This window comes from Rosa chinensis, chromosome 4 (genome assembly GCF_002994745.2).
Source record: "Rosa chinensis cultivar Old Blush chromosome 4, RchiOBHm-V2, whole genome shotgun sequence".
In the NCBI taxonomy this organism is placed as follows: domain Eukaryota; kingdom Viridiplantae; phylum Streptophyta; class Magnoliopsida; order Rosales; family Rosaceae; genus Rosa; species Rosa chinensis.
In genome coordinates, this window is record NC_037091.1 from 56,626,029 (window position 1) to 56,641,596 (window position 15,568).

Sequence of the window (15,568 nt, forward strand, 5' to 3'; positions counted from 1 at the left end):
ATGGGGAGACCCGTTTACTAAAATTGATAATCTTGCTGATTGCAGAATTGTATGAACCATATCCCTGAACCGTGAAGAGAAACCAAACTGCTCCAGAACTTGGTTAAGGAATTGCCAATTCAAAGTGTCAAAAGCCTTAGCAATATCAACCTTGATGCCCACATTACCACCATAATTTTTGCGATCTAATAAATTAAAACCCTCTGACACCAACCCAATGCAATATGCAATTCTACGACTCTTCAGAAAAGCTGTCTGTTCTGGAGATATAATCCGTGAAGCAATAGGACTCAATCTATTAGCCATGATCTTTGGAATGATCTTGAAAAGAAAATTAGCTAGAGCAATAGGACGAAAGTTAGAGATCACTGAGGCCCCCTCTACTTTCGGAATAAGCACAATAAAATTAGAATTCACATAAGGGTAGAGCCAATTTTGTTGGAAAAAAAATTGCACAAAAGCAATGACATCATCACCCACAATATCCTAACAATTCTGATAGAATGACCCAGGAAAGCCGTCAAGGCCTGGAGAGCTAGTCGGATCCATAGAAAAAATCACACGACGTATCTGATTTGAAGTAGGCATCGAAACAAGACTAGCGTTCTCATCGCTAGAGACTAAACTTGGAATTACCTTGCAGCAGTCAACCACACCAATTGGAGCAGAGCCTGGACCATACAAAGTCCTATAGAAATCAACAATATGATCAACAATATCATGCTGGTCAGTAAGTAAGTTAACCCCATCTTGCATACAATGAATATGAGCACGTGATGATTTAGAACGGGCATAAGCATGGAAAAAAGAAGAACACTTGTCACCCTCTTTAAGCCACTTAACCCGGGCCCGGTCAAGCCAAAAAGCCTCTTGTCGACGAGTTGCCTCAAGCACCTCAGCTTTGGCAATAACTTCAGCTTCCAAGATGATATTAGAAGGCCCATTTGTAGCAATGTCAAGCTGAATATTTTGTAATTTAGTGTGTGCCAACTCCAGGTTTCTATGCACATTCCCAAAAATAGTGTTATTCCAATTTTTCAAGCAAGCTTTCAAGGTGTTAATGTTAGAGTCCACGGGGGTCTCTAGTTAGCTTTAGAGAGAGAGAGAGACACACGAGAAGTATAGTGGTTCATCTCCGCCTTAGCGGGAGACTACGTCCACTTGAATATTGTACTATGTGTGTTTGGGCCTTGCGGCCCAAGGGGATTACAAGAGATGCAATGGGATGATGTTTAAGTAGGAGGAAGCATTCCTTTTATAGGTGAAGGAAGCCATCTCCTTTACATGGTTTTCGATGTGGGACAAGCAACCATCATTTCTAGTCTAGAAAGCCTAGTTGTGAGGGCATGTTGGCAAGGCCGGGAAGGTGGCTTCCCGGCGACGTATTTGCCGCTTCCGGATACCGTAGTGTAGCTTAAACATAGGACTACAAGATGTAAGTAGCGGTTGGATCCCATGAGAGTGTTGTTTATGCTTGGTGAGGTAGCAAACTATCCATGTATAGTGAGAGGTATCTACAAGTCCCCGAAGTCCCCGAGTAAGAGGAGCTTCTTGGTTGGGGAGTTATAATCATGAAGTCATCAAGCATAAACAATGTTCGAGAGGTGCCTAGCCCCTACAAGACCCCGAACTCCTTAAGCAAGAAGGGACTCGTTTAACCTGCACAATGAGACAAAAAACGCGCATATGTAGAATGCTTTGTTGTATTGGTTACCGCTCGTATTAATGGAATGCGAAAAGAATTCGATTTGTTGCAAGCGACAAATGGTAGAAGAATTCAATATTCCATTAATGTGTATGAACATGTAAAATATTGGTATTTGTATATGTGGATCTTATGGCCATATAACACGCACCATAGATAGTGGCAAGTGTAATGGGTGTCCATATAAAATTGTGGGAGTAGTCCCGGTGACATAGTATGAAGCGTTTGTGACCTTGGGGCTTAAGTAAATCATGTTGGACATGATCGAGCAAGTTGGGTGTAGTTGAGTGTGTAGGCGTTGTGCAAGCATGCGGGGCATGGCCCAAGCACAAGTCGTGGCCATACTCAATACCTAAGTGAGTTGCAACCAGAACAAGTAGTTTGTCTGAGCATATTTAATTAAGTTGTAAGTGTCACAAGCTTCTTAGATGCATGTCACATGTTTATTTAATTGAGTTGCCATTAAAATAGAAGCATGCCATATGTGTATAGCATGTACTTGTAGTAAAGTCGCTAATAACATTTTGTAGGCATGCGTAAGAGTCATGGAGACATGTATAGCCATGACAAAGGCTCTAATTGCAAGAGCGTAAGAGATAAGATATAGTGACTTATCTTATGCCAATTTAGAGGCTAGCGGAGTTAGTATGACAGTCCATTGCTTGTGGCGGATAAAGTATTCCGGATAAAGTATTCTGATGATGTACGTCAACTCGTAGTTGCAGTTGAATGCTCCATAGAAATAATTGAATTTCCTTAGAACAAAATAGGTGATTAATATGTGGATTTGTAAAATCGACATTAACAATTTGCATATGTACTTTGATAAAATTGTAAGCAAAGTGTATAAGCAAAGTAGTGGTAATGATAACGAATGGCATATTTGACGGTGTGCCGCTAATATGAATTACAATTTGGCAAAGTAGTAAGCGCCGGAGCCTTTATAGTCATATGCATGCCAAATATAAACAATGAACCACAATGATGACATTGGGTTTGGACCAAAAGTCGTTGCTATTGTGAATGTGCAATTATAATGTTGAGAAGATTAAGGGTGAGCATGTTACACATGCATGGTAGTTCATATAATTGACTTCCACGGTTAATTCATATGTGGGCATGTTCTGCTAGCCAATTTGGATCGCAAGTGTGTGTGTGTGTGTGCATAGCTCATACTATCACGTGTAATTGTGGTGCTATACAAGACAAGCACAGTCATGAGACTTGGACCTATGACACTCTAGTTTGTCAAAGGGAAGCCTATATGAATAGCTTATATTTGTGTAGGAGATGACTGACAAAGAAGTTAAAACATATAATTGTTCATTTTGATAATTAACCAAATAGGAAGTGTACGTGTCCACATGTGATGGTAACGGCACAAGTGGCCCATACATAAAGATATATATATATATATATGTGTGTGTGTGTGTGTGTGTGTGTGTGTGTGTGGAGTGTACACAGGCAGCTAGGTGTCTCCCAGATTATGCAAAAGCCAAAGCACGTGGTGCTTGAATAGTAAGGAGGAAACCATAAATCAAAGGGAACTTAGCTTGTCAGTGTACATAGTAAACTGCTTGATGGCTGGGTGCGAAGAACACAGCCCAGATAGCACTGGCCACCTGCTTGAATGATTGGTGGCTGCTGCAATTGAGATCCATTGAAGTGATCGGTCCAACTCGGATCGAGTGAAGGAGTTGTTCAGCGCCTAATGCTTGCTGCTGGAGTGCTGGAGGTTGCCAGTACCAGGTACCGCCTGAGCTTTCTACCACTGGTCAGTAGCCAATAGTCGGCGTAGCTAAGGCTACCGGGGCTGGTTACCACTGGTACTGGCGGAGCTGTACGTAGTGGTTGGCGAGAATTTTCCCTATGGTAGTTGGAGCCTTGGCCGGCGATGAAGCTCGGCGGAGATTTTGACCAGCGGTGAAACTAGGGGTGAAGTTCAACGGTTAAGTTCGGCGGAGTGGAGCTTGGTGCTCGGTAGAGCTGGCTAGCGGGTTGTCCGGCGGAGCGGAGTGGAGCATGGTTAGTGGGTCATGGACGGCGGAGCCTTTGGATATCAGCGGAGAGCCAGAGATTGATGCTCCGTCAAGGCTTTGTTAGTGCTTGGAGCTAGCTGTGTTGTGCTTGGCAGATGGGATCTGCTGATGGCGTTGGCGGTGTAGCCTAGCGGTGGCCTGCCGGCGGAGGTGGCTAGCGGTGAAACTAGGTGCTGCAGCTTGACAAAAGCTTGGTGCAGCTTGATAGAAGCTCGGCGGTGGCAATCGAGCTGTGATTTGAAACTGGCGCCAGTCCCCGCTAGCGGAGGATGATGATTGAAGATAGGATGGGTGCCCATAGAGGTTTTTGGGGTATCCAGAGTGAATCACCAATTTTTTTTTTTTTTTTGATACCGCTAGGATGGGATTTTTTGTTTGTAGGTCAGCGTTGACTTTTCTTGAGTTGGCATTGACCTCATCTTGACTTGGATTTTTGCGAGCACTGAGCCCAAGTTGAACTTGATGCAAGAATTGTTTGGTTTTTGTTTTACTGCTAGGATGGGTTGCGGCGGATGTAAGGCTTGATTGAGAATACAAGGCAAGGAAGGCTGAGTGCTTCTAGCGCCAATGTTAACGTTAGAGTCCGCGGGGTCTCTAGTTAGCTTTAGAGAGAGAGACACACACACACACACACGAGAAGTATAGTGGTTCGTCTCCACCTTAGCGGGAGACTACGTCAACTTGAATATTGTACTATGTGTGTTTGGGCCTTGCGGCCATGGGATGATGTTTAAGTGGGAAGAGGCATTCCTTTTATAGGTGAAGGAAGCCATCTCCTTTACATGGTTTTCGATGTGGGACAAGCAACCACCATTTCTAGTCTAGAAAGCCTAGTTGTGAGGGCATGTTGGCAAGGCCGGGAAGGTGGCTTCCCGACGACGTATTTGCCGCTTCCGGATACCGTAGCATAGCTTGAACATAGGGCTACAAGATGTAAGTAGCGGTTGGATCTCATGAGGGTGTTGTTTATGCTTGGTGAGGTAGCAAACTATCCATGTATAGTGAGAGGTATCTACATAAGGCTTTCAATTTTTGTAAGATAACATACATGGGGCAGCCAACAGCCGTATTTGTAGACCAACAATTTGCCACCAACTCATGAAAAATGGGTGAAGAAGCCACATGGATTGGAAGCGAAATGGCTTTGGACCAGTCAACAGATTCTTATTAGCAGAGAACAAAAGGCAATTATGATCAGATACCACACGAGGAAGTGTCATACAAGAAGTGTAAGGCCAAACCTCAAGCCAATAATCATCACACAATGACCTATCAAGACGTCTTTCCAATCGCCGTTGTCTATGGCCTCTAGACCAAGTGAAAAAAGAACCGGAAGTATCAAGATGAGTAAAATTACAAAGCTCAGTAGTGCTGCGAAAATCCTCACACAAAGATCGAGATGGAATAGCCCCACCCTTAGTTTCATGAGCGCCGAGAACTGCATTAAAGTCCCCAATTTCCATCCAGGGGACTGTAGTACTTTGTCGGAGAAGCAAAAGCTCTAACCACAATGCTTTACGCTTGGCTGCCGAAGTAGCAGCATAAACACAAGTGAATTAAGTGAGAGATCCCTCCAGTGAAACTTGAAAAGTAATTTGCTGATCTGAAACAGAAACAATAGAAGGAGTAGAAATATGAACTGAACCAAATAACCAAATGTTTGGAATAATAGTACCCGGGTCATTCAAAGTGATTAACTGAAGATTTAGAGAATCCCAAAAGGAAATAGAACTGAGTCAAAAGATACCATTGGTTCAGAAATGCAAACCAAATCTGGATGATGTTGACGACAAAAGGAAGATAACTCAAAACGGGAATCTGAATTACCAATACCTCTAATATTCCAATAGAGAAGCTTCATTGGAGACGCTTTGGTTTATTACGAACCCTATCAGGGTTTTTGCATGCGCAATAACATCAGATTACTTACTTTTCTTTTTCTCCAACTTTTTTTTGAGACTTTGTAAGAACTGGAGTGAATCTGTCAATTTCTTCACCATTAACAAACCTTGCAACTGCATCCATTTCAAAAGCAGCCTTACAAGATGACGGGCCAAAGCCTGGGGGGCCAAGACTTGGTGGAGCACTTGCAGCACCTAGACCTCCATCCCGTTCTTCATCAAAAATCTCACCCCAAGTCCGGGATGGCGTATCACTAACATGAGAATCATTATCAGAAGCCTCAGAGACGTCATGCTCATTAGAGTCTAAGACAGGTTCATCCTCCTCCATAACTCTTTGCGCAATCATTTCCATGATATTTCCAGCAGCTTCCTCCAAAATATTTTCAACAAAAGTCTCTACTGCAATATGGGCATCATTATGAGTTGGGGCAGAGTGCTCCAAGACATTCATCTCTTGAGTCTTATCCGCATTTATCACAGGAGATGAAGATGGAGATGCAGAATGACAGGACCCGCTCCGGATTTCACCCTGAAATCCGAAGAGGCCCTGCGGGGCCCACTTTAGAAGAAATTCTACCAAAAATTTGACAGAACTTCCCCTAAAAATGGACAACCCAAAACCTGTAGAAAAACATCCACACTTCTAAATCATCCATCCTTATTCTCCTGGAGCCACCCTGCTCCCTATATCACAACATTTCACATCTCTCATTTCATAAACAATTCTGAATTTTAGAATATTAATCTCATAGGTTATCAGAGCAATCTAATATACAGGCGAACAAGAGAATAGAAAGCAAGATAAATGACCGATGCTCTTATAATGCGGAAGCTATGACAGCTATGCCTCAACCCCAAGTACGCTCGACCTCAAGCTAAACTGGCCTGCAAACTGGGCATTTAAAACCGAAGGGCCCAGGGGAAAACATTTAAAATCCGTTAGAGTGAGTGGACGAAAATTAAGTACTTTCAAATGTATAAGTAAAACTTAATGCTTTCCCAAGTTATTCTCTAAAATCTCGCATGCAGTAACAATCTTGAAAACACTCTTAATCACCCTCTTTACTGAAATCTCAATCACGTAACAAGAACATCTTGAAATCTCTTGAAATCTCATCCTCAATCCTTATAAAAACATCCTTTTCATGAGGCTCGTTTGATGACTAGAAAGGACTGCTGTCTAGTCATCTCATGCCATCTAGGAGGGACTGCCACCCAGATGACGCATCGGAAGGGACTGCCAACCGGAATAGGAGGCGGTGGATAGAAGGGACTGCCAACTAGCCACAAGTAGTAGACGGGACTGCCGACTAACCACAGGTAGTAGACGGGACTGCCGACTAACTACCTCATGTCATCTGGAAGGGACTGCCAACCAGGTGACGCATCGGATGGGACTGCCAACCGGGCTGTAGTCTGGAAGGGACTGCCAACCAGACTATTACCTAGAAGGGACTGCCAACTAGGTAAGATACGCATGCGCCAAAACTGGCCTCCTTAATAAACTGAATAGCCTCCTCAATAAACTGGAAACTGGAAACAACCTCTTTCAATTACTTGCTTTCGGAAAGAAACTCGCTGTTACTTCAATAAAACATTAAAAATTTACCGAAAGCATATCTCAGGATTATCTCGCTAAATCAAACCTCAATATCTCAATAAATCCTCGAAAGCATAAAATCAAATACTCTGTAAATCAATAAATGCTTTCGGAAAGAAAACTCAATCTAACTTCAAGGCTGATAAGTGCGGAGCTCAAAGCTCAATAAATTTCGATAAATCAATCATGCTCAAATATTCGATGAAATAATTAAATCTCAATTGGAAGAAAATAATAATACTGCATGCGGAATTAATTTAAAAATAAATGTCCACTCACAGTACTATTTAGGCGACCATGCATACGAGTTCCTTCGTCGAGCAATAGCTCGGTACATCGCCCTGTACACAATTATATTCCGTGAATAGTTATTCGACAAATTTATACGATTCCTAAAATCAATTCCTCATAATTACATCTCCATTTCTCCTCGGATGCAACCCAAATTATATCACTAATACCATTTCGTTAATTTAAAGGTTCCAAGGCAGTACCGAGAGATATCCGACGGCCGGATTCTCGTAATTCGATAATCGAAACCATAAACTTCAAAAATTCATAATTAATTCCAAGGTTCTCCAAAATTCACTAAATTTCATAAACAACCTCTACAACAAATATAGGATTTAACTAGCTAAAAAAAAAACAGAATAAAAACATAATATAAATCACTGTTCATACACCGCACTATTCATGCGGTGACACTGTTCATGCGGCGGCCAACTCCTCCTCCGGCCACCAAATTTCATTCACAGCATCATCTCAACATTTCCAATAACTTTCTCAACTGTGACAAAGTCAGAAAATACCTTGAAGTGGCCGAACAATTAAGCACTCCGAAGTACAGTGAAATTTTCTAATTATGCTTTCTTCCTCCATGCTCCGATCTGGGTTCTGAAACTTGGTGAGCATGAAGAGTGGCTCAAGGCGCTTCTAATGGACCTGACTTTATGACCGGAGGTGGCCGGAAATCGGCGTTGACCAATTTGCTACAGTAAAAATGTTGGCTTCGATCTCCACATTTCCGGCCAAATCGCGGTAAACAACTCCCACATGCAGGTTAAGGAGGAGGAGACGAGTCTATCTAGGCCAGCAGCTCGCCATTTGGTGGTCTGGAGGAGGGGATATGCTGGAGGGAAAGAGAGTTGCAGAGGGAAGAGAGTTGCAGAGGAGAGAAAGATAGAAAACCACGGGAGGGAGAAGAGAGAAGGAAAAAGAAAACTTACCCGGCTCAACAGTAAAAAATTCAAATATATACTTCTTACTATGAACAGTAACTTTCCTTTTTCGCGTATAACTTTCGCATATGAACTCCGATTTTTACGTACCACATATGCACGCGCTCGGTTTAACGTCCTCTACAACTTTCATGAAGAACATTTTCTCAAATTTTGACCCGAACAAAAAGTCAACTTTTAGGGCCCCCTAAAATGTCGAAACGGAGCCAAAAAGTAAATGTAAATGTCGTTTACCCATCGAAAGACTTGTAAACTGGTAAATTCGGGTTCGGGACGTCACACAGAACCCCCATCACTTTTAGACACTGAAGAGTGAGTGCCTTTATTATTAACCTGGGGTGGTGAAGAAACTGTAGGAATATAGTTGTGGGCTTAACCCGATACTCCTGACGAACCACCTTATGCTTCTCAAGGGCTTTATTAGCCGAAAATTGTTTCACTTTCAAATGCCTGCAATTCTTCTGTTCATGACCTATCAAACCACAATGGCCACATTGCAGAGGAAGATTCTCATAGTCAATTTGAACCGGGAAGCAGTGATTCTCCCTTTCTACCATAATTGAAGTTGGAAGAGCACCAAGGGGATCAACATCTACTAATACCCGTGCATAATAACCAAATCGTTTTTCCTTTGCTGCGGCATCAAACTGTAAAGGTGTTCCAACACTGTGGGTAATTTCTAGAATATGATGTTAGTGCCAGTATTCTTGGCTAAGACCCGAGATTCAGATCCAAACCTGAGCATTTGTTTGAGGGAGAACATCTCCTGGTCGAAAATCAGGTTGCCATTGTGAAAGTCTGAATAAACCTGATTCAAGGGTGCAGGTTCCACCCCCCCATACCTTGAGCAGATCAGCTTCAGAGTAAAAGTGACGGTCAAAATATCCCTTGCCAATGGGAACTAAGCGCCACGGTCCTGAAGGTTGCCATAAAGCATTAAAGGATGAGTTGAGGGTTTCTGCTTTTAATGGCGTGGTTCCCTTCCGAAAAAGTAAACGCCCAATGAGGTTATTGCGACAAACTTTCAATTGTTCCTGATAGATCTCCTCATTGATCTTAACATAGACTGTATCACCACGTATTGTTGGAGGATCAAGTTGACTTATGGGCACGTGAGACTCATCTTCATTCACAAGAACTGATGCAAAAGTAATTGGCTTGGAAAGCTTTGGTTCAGGGGCCTAGACGGGATGTGAATCTGCAAAAGGACCAAGAAAACTCCAAGGGCAGAATGGTTGGGGTTCACCCATGGCGGTGAGCCGCTGCACGCTAGGAAAACCCTAGAACTGGCGATCGGGTTTTTTTCTCAAAGGCGCGTGCACGAGCGTCCTTCAAGTCGTTCTTTTTCAAAAAAGAGAATGAAAGATTGAATGATGTTTCGAATGTGCACGATTTGGGAAGGAAAAAAAATCAAGGGTGAGCCACGGATGAGAGAGATTTTCATTGGGTCGGTGATGGAGGGTGGTTCAAGTCATCACCCTTTCTCCATTCTCATTTAATACAAAAATATTGAACATTTTGTGTACGTTGTTATTAACACACCATACATTTGTGATTACACAATATGTAAATTTCTTTTTTAAACCTCTTATATGATGATAATTTCACATAAATAATTATCCTAAATTTCTTGAAGAGAATAGAGATAGTGAGTCTTCGTTATCTAAAAATATAAAGGGGCCGAGACCACTTACCCAATTTTAGCCTGAAAATTGCCCACTTACTCCACTAAAAGTTTTTTAACCCCATTTACCCAATCTAAGAGTGTTTGACAATATTGCCCTTATACTCTCTGACAGAACCCGACCCAAGTTTCACCCCGAAACCCGGATACGAGCCTGTGGGGCCCACTTTAAGTGAAAATCCTACCGAAAAATCGGCAGAACCTCCCCTAAAATAGGCTACCCAAAATTTCACAAAACCTGGACATGAATAGTAATAAGTTCCTACTCAAATACACACTCCAATATTTACATTCCACGTGTAAAAAGTTACATTCAGGAAGTATGAAATCCACCCTAACTTCAATTACGGTTACAGATTCTTAAGCATTAACATTCTCCAAATTAGAAGGTTATCAGAGCAATGCTACATAACTAAACCGAAATCATATAAGGTAGGTTAAGTAATAACCTATAGACAAAACGGAAGCGCTGATTTCTATGCCTCAAATCCTCAGACGCAATCTCGGCAAATCTGAAATCTGGGCATTTGAAACCGAAGGGCCTAGGGGAAAATATTTAAAATCCATTAGAGTGAGTGGACGAAACTAAAATAAATTATGTAATCAATGCTTGAATGCTTTCCCATTTTCTCGTTAATAAAATCCGACATGCAATGGAATTTATAAAACAGTTCCAACTCATTCCTTTGAAAATCATCCTTTCAAGAAACATCGTTAGATGACTAGAGAGGACTGCTGTCTAGTCATCTCATGCCATATGGAGGGGACTGCCGCCCAGATGACGCATCGGAGGGGATTGCCGACTGGAATGTAGGAAGCGGTGGTTAGAAGGGACTGCCGACTAACCATAGGTAGTTAGAGGGGACTGCCGACTAACTACCTCATCTGGAGGGGACTGTCGACCAGATGACTCTCCGAAGGGGACTGCCGACTGGGGTATAGTCTGGAGGGGACTGCCGACCAGACTATTACCTAGAGGGGACTGCTGACTAGGTAATGTACGCATGCGCCGAAACTAGCCTCCTTTCTTTAAATTCTTTTCTTTTCACAAAAACCACATTTACGCAAATAATAATCCATTATAAATTTAATACTGTGCTGCATGCATTATTTAAATAAAACAAAAGTCCACTCACAGGTGAGTCTCGCAGCTAATCTTGCTGCCTGCCAGTGTCCTCCTCACTCGAGGACTCAGTACGTCCTGTAATAATTGGCAGGATATAATTAACCTCAATAAGAAATTAATCTAAAGGACAAAGCTTAATCCTTCGAAAATTGATACTCATTACTCAAAAGAAATTCCCTCTAACAACCAATTCTTCAATTTAGGATTCAATTCTCGAATTTCGGAATTCCTTACAATTTCAATGCCCTCAAAACTCTTTAACAACTCAACCGATTTTTATTTCGATTCCTCAACCATAGTTTAACCACCAAATTATAAAATAATTCCTTCCCAAAATTTCCAAGTTCTCTCTTAATATTCCTTTTCAATCCACAATCACTTCTCCAACTTTCCAACACATTAATTCAATACGAAACTATAACCAAGAACATTTAACCAAGAGTTTTGGACCATAAAAATTCAGAAATCAAAACCAACACTAAATTATTTCACCAAGAGATTTAACCTATAAAAATTATAATCCACAATACTCAAAACAACCACTTCCAACATCAAAATTTCCAAGGAATCTCACTGTCCAAACAACTTCAATTCTAACACAAAACTCAAAGATTAAACCCAATTCCGGTCAACCCATTTAGCTCAAAATCATCTCCACAACACACCCAACAATTTCTAAACCTACAACAACAACCAAATTCAAGCAGAAATAGCCGGAAAAATCAAACCCCAAGTCAAGAACTCGTCTGCTACTGTTCACGATCTCCTTCACCTTCGATTCTCCCTCCACAGGCTAACATAAGCTGCAAGAAGTTAGGGATGAGGATTAGCGTCGCCCCAGCAACCAAAACCCCAAAGGAATCCTCCCGGAAACCGCCGGAAAACAGCGGATCGGAGCCAAACTCCGGTTCTCCCCATTTATGCAATTCTCTTAGAAACTCAAAAACCCAGGATACCCAAGGTGAAAAACTTACATATCTAGGAAAAGGAGGAAGAGAGGATCACGCCATGGTGAGCGGTGCACGCTGGGGTGGCCGGACGGCGTCGAATTCGCTGGAAGAAGCTCAGCGGCGAAAAGAAGAAGAAAAGGGGAGGGGGGTCGGGTCTGTCCCGATTTGGGGCTGCTTGACTTTCTCTCTCCTCCTTCCAATAATAGAAACTTATTTAAAACAACAACTAGGAATAGTAACTTTCCTTTTTGGTCAAAACTTTCCCGTAAAAACTCCAATTAACACAAACTACGTATCCACGAACTCGATTTTTCGTATTAGAGGTGGCAAACGGGCCACTAAGCACGAGCACGGCACGGGCCTGGCACGCTTAAAAGCGGCCCAGCACGGCCCAAGCCTGTTAGTGGCCCGGCACGACCCGAGCACGTTAGAATAACGGGTCGGGCTGGGCCTAAGAATATTGGCCCATTGGCCCGGCCCGGCCCGGCACAGCCCGAGCACGACATATTGTGGGCCGGCCCGTTACAAACACAAAATTTCATTTTATTTTTAAAAATATTAAAAAAATACAATGATGAGATTTGAATATGAGACATTTTTATTTAAAATCTCGTGGCAATTCCACTAATGTTTTCTTTTATATTGTCAAAATAATGAAACAAAACATTATATCCTTGTTTTGACATAAGTATTTTTTCTAAATATTAAATATATGTTTATTAATAAAGACTAATCTCATAATAATACGACTATAGAATGAAGGAAAGAATAATAGATATCAAATCTTCATTATATTAATAAAGATTAACCTCACAATAATATACTAAAAACAATATATTTTGAGTTTTTTTTTCTTCTTTCTTTCTTATAGTGGAATATAAAAAATTATTAGAAATCTAATCTTAAAAAGCTAAGATTAAGAAAAACGTTGTAGAACTTAATTTATTTTAATTTTCTAAATAGTTAAATAAAATTAATTTTTATTTGTTCAAATTAAGATTTTAAAATCGTGCTTTATAGTGGGTAGGCATGAGCACGGCCCGTTATTGACCCGGCACGATATGGGCTCGGGCCGGGCTTAATGTTTAAGTAAATGGGCCGGCACAAGCCCGGCACAATAATAAATAGGCCGGCCCAAGCACGGCACGAAGCACGACTAGGCCCGCTTAAAATTGGCCGGGCCGGCCCGTTTGCCACCTCTATTTCGTATACTACGGCATTCTTAAGGCAATTCCCAACTTAACAGACAAAATAGAAAGTCAACTCCTCGGTCAAAACTGGTAAAATGTAACTAGTAAAAACTTTAAGGTACGGGGCATTACACACACTCTCTCTCTCTCTCTCTCTCAGTTCATTGCAGGAACCTCGCTAAGACCCTCCGATTACATCATCTGCCACCAAGTCCGATTATGTCCTCTGCGACCTCCAAGTCTGATTACTTCCTCTTCTTTATCTTTCTCTGTCATCCCTCTGCCCTCAATCTCCGATCGACGGTGTGCTAGATCGGTTGTTGTCGCAGTCGACCTCAATTGCATCTCCTATCCCGAGCACCACCGCAAAGAGAAGAAGACCCAAGAAGAAAAGGATCGTTGCAATTGCAACCTCTGCAAGCCATGGAGTTCAAGTCAGGGTTTTGTTCCGGGTCGGAGTTCGCACCGCCGTCGTCTGTCCCCCCAATAAAGAAAAAAGATTATTGCCTCCCAATAATATGTCTACTGGGGGGCGATAATCACTGCGTTGTTTATTAAAACACACTAATCTGTTGTTGATTGAAAATGGAGTGTCTTTTTGGTGGTCTATTGGGGGGCAATAGACAGATTATTGCCCTCTAATAATTTCTTAACTGTGGTTCATTTATTGCTGAAATTAGAGCTTTGATAAGTCTTATGTTAGTTTGAGTTTATTAAAGTACAATAATCTGTCAATGATAGAAACTGGTGATTTTTAGAGTGGTCTGAGGGGGGGGGGGGCAATAGACAGATTATTGCCCCCAATAATGTTGGTTTATTGTCCCCAATTAAGTTAACATGAATTCATTTACTGCTTCACAATGCTGATTGCAGACCTTTTATGCAACATTTCATGGAGAGCATAATAACAGTGGAGGAACCAAGGTTGGAAGCTGGGGACAACATGAGGATAAAGATATTATTGCCCCCCTAATAAACAGATTATTGCCCCCTAATAATATAGTCAGAACTACCAAAACACATTAGAAGTTGTCTCTAAACACAAAGGAAAAGATCACTGAACACAATTATAGAGACTTCATAACAATTAAGAAAATGTAGACAGAACTACCAAAACATTTCAGAAAATGTAACAAAATGCTCTGAACAAAAGTAAAAGATCAATAAACAACAATTATGGAAACTTTATAACAATTAAGACACATTATTGCCCCCCAATAGACATATTATTGCCCCTCACTAATATAGGCAGAACTACAAAAAACACTCCTCCAGTCTCTCTCTCTCTCTCTCTCTCTCTCTCTCTCCACCTTCGGCGGACTGCATCGCCCCGCCGGTTTCGCCAGACCGCCTTCATCATCCTTCCGCCACAGTCGAGCCATGGATCACCACCCCAGCTCTCTCTCTCTCTCTCTCTCTCTCTCTCTCTCTCCACCTCCGGCCAACTGCATCACCCCGCCGGTTTCGCCAGACCGCCTTCATCATCTTTTCGCCACTGCCGCGCTATGGATCACCACCCCAGCCAAACAACGCTTTCTCCAGATCGAATCCAAGAAACCAACCCAGATCGGCTTCGTCCAAGCAGGGCCCTACCGTGCCCCCACGACCATGACACCCCCGAGCAACCTTCGACCGCACAACCCCAGACCCTTGCAGGCCAATCCTCTCTCTCTCTCTCTCAAATCGGGGAGCTTCTCTCTCTAAATCTCAATCTGTTACGATTTGAGAGCTTGATAGTTACAAAAGGGCAAAACGGTCAGAAATTTTGAAGAAAACAGGCGGCTCTTAGAGTTTTGGGTAAGTGAGGTTTAAACATGAAAACTGTTGGGTAAGTGGGCAATCTCTTAGAGTGTTTGGGTAAGTAGAGTTAATTAACTCAAAAATTGGGTAAATGATTATTTCCCCAAATATAAAATGGTACGTATAAAAATGAGGATAGAGAATTTCAGTGAGATGGAGATGGGAGAGCAAACCCCATCCTACCCCGCCTTCAATGGCTCGACGCCAATATGACATCCCTATCCTCAACTCTTGCATAGCTATCAACAAAGAACGAAGGAGGCAAAGAAACACCATTTTGTTAATTCAATAATTCTATTATCAGTACATATATACCTTCATTAAACTCGCAA